Source organism: Antennarius striatus, chromosome 3, assembly GCF_040054535.1.
Source record: "Antennarius striatus isolate MH-2024 chromosome 3, ASM4005453v1, whole genome shotgun sequence".
Taxonomy (NCBI): Eukaryota; Metazoa; Chordata; class Actinopteri; order Lophiiformes; family Antennariidae; genus Antennarius; species Antennarius striatus.
The window spans coordinates 6,153,614-6,162,500 of NC_090778.1; the positions used below are offsets into that span (position 1 = coordinate 6,153,614).

At 40.1% G+C, this 8,887-nt stretch overlaps 1 protein-coding gene across 2 annotated transcripts in view; it reads right to left on the bottom strand.

The window, feature by feature from the left end:
- arvcfb (ARVCF delta catenin family member b) overlaps positions 1-8,887 on the bottom strand; it is a 239,866-nt gene that overhangs the window by 184,561 nt on the left and 46,418 nt on the right. For both annotated transcript variants that reach the window (XM_068309951.1, XM_068309952.1), the window contains one exon: positions 2,661-2,721. The gene's annotated coding sequence lies outside the window, so the exon portion shown is untranslated. The remainder of the gene's footprint in view (positions 1-2,660; positions 2,722-8,887) is intronic.

Sequence of the window (8,887 nt, forward strand, 5' to 3'; positions counted from 1 at the left end):
TGCCTCAGCAAAGACTTGTGGATTTTTTATTTACACTGAATAAACCCCTGGCTGAACAACAATGGTCTGGTGTGTGATTTTAGATAGCATGTCCCCATTCAGCAAGTGCAAAAAGTACAACACGGCAGCAATGGTATCTTGTAAGATCTTCTGAATAAACGTCTAGCGGAGACTTGTGAACAACAAATAGAGCAGAAGCAATTTATTGTGTTTGAAGGCAATTAGTCTTCATTTTCTATTCTTTGATTACCTACATGTGCCAAAAAGCTGTTTTTTTTTAATCTAATGGTTTTTGGTAAAACACAAAATCATGAAACTTATAGTAAGGTAGTTTAAGAAGTGCTGACATGTTGCAGAGATGTTGTACATATCTCAAATATCTTCAGTGATATCACTAATATCTTTTCCTGTATTTCTACATTGAACAACCCATAAAGAAAAACCTGAGACCATCAGAATTTAGAGCTGAGACTTGGAGTGGTTTTGCTAGTCCACACAATGCATGCAAGAAGTCACATACAACCTTAATTTGTCCTTTGCCAGTAGATTAATATGTATTCCAACTCTATTAAATGGTCTTTCTTAGAGACTCCAGAGAATTAATTAAATTGATGCAATTTGGACAGTCCATGATAAAACTTCCTTGAGTTGGGAGGCGGGACTTGGGGATGGATTTCAGTGCACTTAACCTTCTCTGACTAGCATTTATTCGGTAAAGGTTACAAGGCAAACCTTTTGTCCCTCACTGTGTGGTGTAGGCTGATATGAATATTATATATAACTGATGGGCAGCTGCTGAGGCTTCACTGAGAAAGGTCACACTGAACATAGAATTAACCAGGGAGAGAAATCTCTCTGGCTAACATTCCATTCAGCTGTGATCACGCATATATAATGCAAACAGCAGCAGCCAGCATTGGCCACACTGAACAGAGAGAGCAAGAAGTTAAAGGATACTATAATATAAAAAGCATAAATGGTAGAAGAGTATTTGCTGAAGTGAATATTATTTCATCAAATTTTTTCAGGTGTTTTCATATTCAAATATTCTCTGTAATACCACAGAAATTAATTCCATCAAGTCTGGAGAAATGAATTTGAATGTTGCTTTACTTATGATGTGACATCTCCTGAAGCAGTCTGCTGTAAACATTTGGTCTACGGGTAGCTGTAGTCCAACATTGATCAATCGTAAAGGAACAATTTTAAACACTGTGGAGAGGAAGAAATGAGAGATAGGGGAAAAATAACCTAACAGCATTTAGTTTTACATTATAAGAATGCTAAGATGTGGTGAAGCATTGGATGAGAGTGAGGAATCGCTCAGTGTTTCTGTCCCAGCAGTGCTGCCTCTTGGGAACAGTAAAGCAGCCATCAACTGATGGAGAATCATAGCCTGAGGGAGGAGGTGGAGGTGGGTTAATCTCTCATCCCAATATTTTCAGTAACTACAATGCCGGTATCTAATCCAAGGCTGTAACTCCTGGTTGAGATACACAGATGCAGCATTGGTGATGTAGTGCTCCCACAAGAAACAAAAAGTGTCATACCAACATGGAAACAGGACATGCTTTCCTCAACAACCCTATGCAAATGACTGATTTAAGATGTTAGACACAAGATAATCTGCAGCAGCAAAAACCAGCAGTTAAGGAGTCCACAAGCGTTATTTTTGTTTTTGTTTGTTTTTTTTGTTCACAAATAGCCTTAAGTTGACTTTGTGGCTCCGAGGCAACTGAGACCAGCTTGGATTGTTTATTTACTTCTTTGACAAAAGAAAATCAGTGGAGGGCAGTGAAAGTGAGTGCAAAGGTACAGAAAATCATGCAACAGGCTGCAAAAAAAAAAAAGTAAAACAAAATAATTGATAGGCTGTAAATAGGGATTCATTCAGCTGAGTCTCAGAAAATCTAAACTAGAAATCATTTGTATATCAAACTTACTTAACATCACCAATGAAAGAGCTACAATTTGAATGTTACCTAAAACATGAGATGAAAGTAATCTATTTTTCAGTCTAAGCTTTCATGAGCCCAACATTAAATCACATCAAGATTGCAATACATCTTTTTAACACTAACTTGATGTGTTTTCTTTTATAGCTTTCCAGGGACTTTGAGCATGTTCACAGATGAGAATAAAGTCTGACCACTGTCAGAGCAGCAGCTGCTATATCAGTGGTTCTTAACCTTGTTGGAGGTACCGAACCCTGCCGGTTTCATATGCTCACTCACCGAACCCTTCTTTAGTAAAAACTTTTTTTTTTCAAATCGAAGACATAGTTACTATGAATTAAAATATTAAGAAATCAATCAGATGACATACCATCATGATAGGCATAAATCGACTACTGAATGCGCAAAATCCCATGTAGCACAGGTAGGCTAATCGATGTAAGCGTGATCACCTGCTGCCAGGGATGTCTAAGGGGGGCGTGTCATCACCAATTGACACGATGTGTCAAACATACACAGTGATTCGTGTATGTTTGGCAAAAACACCCAACACATTGTGTCTTGACCTCCGTCTCCGCCGAACCTCTGAGACCGACTCACCGAACCCCTAGGGTTCGATCGAACCCACGTTAAGAACCATAGTGCTATATAAATCTACAGGGAACAGAAAACCACAAAACACATGTTTGAAGACACGGAACTCACCTTTGAAAGAGAAGACAGACCCATTCAAAGGTTGACATTTATCACGCCAGAGATTGTGCACCTGAAAAACAGAGTAAAATATCATTCAGATGCTACTAGAAGTCAGTCAACACTCTTAGTCATTCAGAGACTAGAAAAAGGCACACAGGTTGGCACAGTAGCCAGTCATCTTAGAACAGAATCCTTAAACACATGTGCTTGGCCGTAAGATTAAAAAAGGAAAGCTATCAGGGACATTTAGGTTTCTTTATTTGTCACAAGTATACATCAGCTTTGAATTAAAGACATTATTTCAATAGAACTAAGCTGAATAATTTAATGATGTGTTGGCTGAAGAGAGCTCCGCGGTGCACTGGCGTCGTGCCCGGAGTGTCCCCCGCCTCACGCCCTATGTCAGCTGGGATAGGCTCCAGCTTCCCGTGACCCGCTACGGTGGATACAGCGGCGGTACGTGAAAATGAATGAATGAATGGCAGAAGAGAGGCTGACATCCTGAAGCAGCATGTCTATTCAGGTGTTTTCCATTAATTAAAGGTTATTTATGAGTGATGGTTAGAAAAGAAGGCCCATAATATCAGAGCACTGTCATCATTACCAGCTTTTACCAAACTTATCAGCCTAGCACTAGAATAAAAGATACTGAAAGACATTTGTAATAAAATGATAACCAATAAATAAATTGATAAAAGTAAAGGAAACTACATGAGGTGGGGCGGGGGGGGGGTCTCAAGCCTTGTTTGATCAGGATGTGAGACGGCGACACGATGCTGTCACAGGATACAAGCCCTGCTGCTGAGTGGTTGTCATACCTCTTCATCCCTCTTACCAGGACTGAGCATTTCTCAGTCCTGATCCTGGGACCATGTGTTCGATATTTCCCTGCTACAACACACCTAATATAAATGAATGGCTTGTTATGACATAAAGCATCCAGCTTGTCAGTAAAACCAAACACACGGCACTGTGTCGCTCATTGGAGGACCCACTGTACTTCTCATTCAACCAGATGATCTGAAGTTGCATAGCATCACTTCTGCCTCATAATATTAGCCTGGACAGAAGTTTTATGTATATAGAGAATAACAATTGGACAGAACACACACGCACAAAAAATGAACACTCTGAGGTTTAGCATAGTTGGTAGAGCGTGGGCCTCTTGCGGAGGCTGAGTCCTCTACGGGTTGCTACGGGTTTGATTGACTGCCTATCCTTTGTGGGGTCCCGAGGGTGCTGAAACCTATCACGGCTGCCTTTGGACAAAATGCAGGTTACACCCTGGACAAATTACCAGTTCATCACAAGACAGAGTAACACTTGGAAAGACAAACAACCATTCCTAGTCATATTTACAAGTACTGTCAGTTTGGACTCACAAATTTATCTGTCTTCCATTTTGTTTGTGGTGGGAGGAAGAAGGAGGGAGCCCACGCACACACGGAGGGAACATGCAAATTTCACATAGGTCCTCCCACACAACTTGTTCCTTTTTTTTTTTTTAACTTTCCTGTTGTTCAGCATTATAAATATGTGCATTTAGTTACCAGTTGGTGATATGGGATCATGCCTGTTTTATCTGTTCATCTATGTACAACACACGTGAGCAATTGCTTGTGTTCTATCTGTTTGGAGTGTGTTGAGCCACAGAAGAGAAAAAGCTCTATAAAAACTATGGCATGAGATTTAAAACCATGCTTCCCTAATGAAGGTCAAGGTCAAATAAAGTAGTTATAGTTCTTTACTGCAGATAAGTAAAAGTGTGACCCCAACTAATTTCCTGTGGATAGCAAATAGCTTTTCTGTTCAGAATGTGAGAACAATTTTAATTCCTCAGAGGTCTGAAAAGGAAAACTGACTGGGGCATTTGTCTCATTCTCTAGTATTGCTAATTCTGCAGAATCTGTCATATGAAACCATTACAGCTTGAGCTGTTTTGATTTTTACAAAGGGGTGATTCAACTCTTTATAAAAAGAACAAAAAAATTAGCTCGGCAGAGCAAGAAAATACAGACTTAAACTTCCTTTTCAAAAGCCCTCAAGGGGCAGATTAGTTCGAAACATGGCATCTGAGGAAATGGATCCAGCAATTATTGGCCGTGCTTGCTGCACAGTAGCGCCTGTTAGTGTGGGACTCAACGCTGGCCACCAGACTCGAAATAGATACAAGAAAAAAGAGCTGTAAAAGCACGACATGTTGGACTGTAGCTCTGTTCAGTGACGGTGGGGAGGGCTGTGGGTCTGTTGATAATGGAGCGGAATCTGATCCCCATGTTTCGTTGACTCATAATTACTACTTTCTGTAGATATGAAGGGACAGCCTGTTATCAAAGCAAGTTGTTATACCTTCATATCAACTATAAACACAAGTATGAAGGTCCTTGTAGTGCTCAGACTTATTAGAATAAGTAAAAGACATTGACACACAGTAGGAGAGGAAAAGAGGAGAGGAAAACATGAAGAGAAAGCTCACTGCTGCTGTCTACTTCTGCCTGTAAAATATGCATGCACGCACACACACACACACACACACACACACACACACACACACACACACACACACACACACACACACACACACACACACACACACACACAGTAGTCAGAGGCAGGGATTTTCCATAAATAGAATGGAAAGTAGTCAAGTGGACGGTAGGAGTGGCTTTTACTGGGAATATGATCGATTGAAAAGCAATTTGCTCCTCTGCTCACCCTGTACTCGTGAATGACAGCCCCCAAATGGTCCAGATGGAGCGTTGATAGTCAGAGGTGCAGGGAACCAAGACTTGGTTGACATGGGGAGGAGGGTGGGCTTAAGGGTTCTGATCATATTGTTTGGCTGCAAGCAGTTTTGGTTGTTTGACCCATTGGTGAAGCCACTGTTTTGATGATCCTTCCTCAATATATGACAGCCTGTGGCCATTGAACCGTACAACTCCTCACTCTGTTGATGGTGAGGAGGAGGCAGAATCAAAACGGACAATAAATACTGTACATGCCTGTGTATTATTTTAGGTTCTCTTATTAATTCCTTTTTTTTTTCTTTACTTTGATATGCTCTCTGGTACTTTCTGGAGCAGTGTAACTGTACGAAAACTGATTACCTCCTCGCGGATCAATAAAGTATTATGATTATGATTATGATTAATCATAAGAACATATAACATAACATAGTCTTACATATAGACTAAACAGCAAGAAGCAAATGGTCTACTTGAAAAAATGACATAGATTTGAAGGTTGCTAAAACCTTCAAATCTATACACCCAAAGCTGATCCAATTTACTGTTGGCTAAATAGATTTTGGTCGCACAGCCTCTCATTTAATCAAATTACATGATTTTTTGCCACAGAGAATACCGTGCAAGAGAGGTTCTGCCGTAACTAGTTTCATTGCAGGGGCTAAGAAACACTTAATGCTTAATGGCAGTACGTTCCAGATCCAGGTCTACCAGCAGAGGTTCTCCTGCAATAGAATATTACAGACGAAAAGCAACAAGACAGCAAATATTTTCTCACATGTCAGCTTAGCCACAGTGGTAGCAAAAATGCCAGTGTGTAAAGATTAAGATGAATAAAAAATAACTGTAAAACTGAAAAAAAAAGAAATCATTAAATAAATATTTAAACTTAGACTGCTCATCTGTCATCATCCACAATTCCTCAATTCATATTCTTTTTTGCCAGAAGATTTAAACCTGAACATTTCAGCAGCATTGCATGTGATAATCCTCCATGTCTGCAGGTCTTGGCTTCAGCAGAGCTTGGCCTCAGAGCTCTTGAAATCTTAAGCGATAGTGACAGACATAACGTTGCAGTCACTTGCAGGGAGATCTGGTTTCTTTATTGATGACACTATTCCTTACACGGGGGGGGGGGGGGCAACAGATGTAACTGTCCAGAGGACCTACATGCACAGTGTTAGCAGACCAAGTCAAAGCTGTACACTATGTGATATTTATTTTACGTGACATAAAGTGATCCATTTAAGCTTGGCTATTACGTTCCAATGCATTACTTTGCTGACAGATTACATTAATATTTGGGCATGTAGAAATTCTAACTCACAATTGGATTTGAGAATGATTTCATATTTCTAGGCAAACGATTAAATAAAACACTGATGACGTGCCCATTATTTTTAGAGTACAAGGATTTAGGACTCCAAACCATCATTTGCCTTGGGACTTCTAAACCACGGCCAAGTAAGAACATCTAAGCTGTCTTCTGTCACGACACAGTGACCTTGCATTTTGTTCAGAGGTACCATTAGTTCATCACTAATGGGATAAAGTGAGTCAGGATGGGGTAGAGGTGGGTAGAGGAGGTCTTATTGGGTTTCAATGAAAGGAACAACCACAACAAAAGCCCCTCAGAGGAGAAAGGAAAAACCATCACAAGTTTTGTTGCCTCACTTAGAATGTCGAATTGATAATCTTATGAATGTTAATACTAAAGCACCCCTTCCAAAGCTCACCTTGATGGAATTGCTTTCTTTTTTTTCTTTCTTTTTTTTCAAAATAATTTAGCCGAACATAATAGAAACTAGAAAAAATGCCTCAAAGGCTGGATTCAATGGTTTTGAAGTGAAAAGGTTTCTGGCATTACATTTCTTCACTATGAAGTGTCTCTGTTCACCACAGATCCAATTTCTTCAAACTTCAAAAATGTAATACAAGAACATCTAGGTTTAACGTTATGACTTACTGTATCTTGCTCCATTTTTAGACATTAAATATTCATTCATCTTCTGCATATGGAGTAATAACCTTTTTGTTCCTTTTGCAGAAAGTCTCTTGCACTATTTTGATGTTTCTCTTCTTAAAACTTTACATTTCTTTTGCATAATTTCCTGAGTCCAGGGTCCCATAAATCCAAAAGCCTGATGAATAAAAAACACATTATTTGGTTGCCGGTGTGAAAACTACTGCTTATTTGAATCAATGAGAAAGCAGCAAAATGAAAAGTCCTGGTGGGGATTTCATTGAGCCTCCTAACTCACTCATCATAAGTTAGAAAATGGACATGAAAAGAGAAATCTCAATATTTCCAATTGATATTGCATTAAAGCAGCAGTCTCCCATCATGGCTTATATATTAGCAAATCGCAACTCTCCCACACACACTCATGCACACAGCCACACACGCAGCTCTCTCTGGCACAAGCAAAGTGTCAAACACTGCCAAGTCTACTGTCTGCAACAAAAGATGGAAAAGAATTAGAGAAATGGAAATGGTGATTCAATGCTGTTATAAAAACTGCCAGCGCAGCGTGCTAAGACAGAGAGAAAATGCATTCAAATGGACTTAACACGAGTTTTGAGCCCTACCAGCTGTCTGCAGCCCTCAGAAATGCAAACACATAGGCAATCTACTTTATTGAAGTTTTTACACACATTCATACACATTCTCACACACACGTTTCCCTTTGCATCCACTCTATGTGGCTTTCCACAATTTAATATTATTCAGGAGCCAAATTCATATCCTCACCTATATACAGTGATACCTCTGTGCTCGACCGTCTCTATACTCGACCAAATCGGTGCTCGACTAAAAAATTTGAGTAGAAAATGTATCGGACCCCGAACGGATTTTCGGTACTCGACTAGCCGAGTCGACCCGAGTGCGCTCCTCGGCTGCGCTCCTCGGCCAGCGGGTAAGCGTCAGTTCGACTCAGACCGCCAGCGGAGTAACACGTACGCAAATTGCATACGCAAAGACGTACGGAAATTATAGCAAAATATGAAAGTGGTGTACAAGTGTCCGACCTCGCGTCGCAGTACGAAATGGCAAAGTCAACCATTTCCACTATCTTGAAGCAGAAGCAACTGACAATGGACAGGTTCCTTCTTAAAGAAAAGAGGAAGGCTACTGCCCAGCCAGATTCACCTCCACGGAAGAGAGAGAGAAGGGAGAAAACCCCTGGAGGCGCGTTACCTAGCGTCATCATGGAAGGGGATTCCCCTTCCATGATGACGCTAGTGCCGTCAACCACTCTCTAAAACGTAAGTAAATTATACAAAATGGTTTATAATGCTTTATCTTTGTCATGTACTGCTTGTGCACAATTACCTATTCATTGTTGTTTAGATACACGTTCTTATAATATTTTAGGTATTTTTCTAAATGGTAAGAACGGATTAAAATACTTTCCATTATTTCTTATGGGAAAATTGGTTTCGGTGGTCGAATAAATCGGTGCTCAACCACCACCTCAGAACGGATTATGG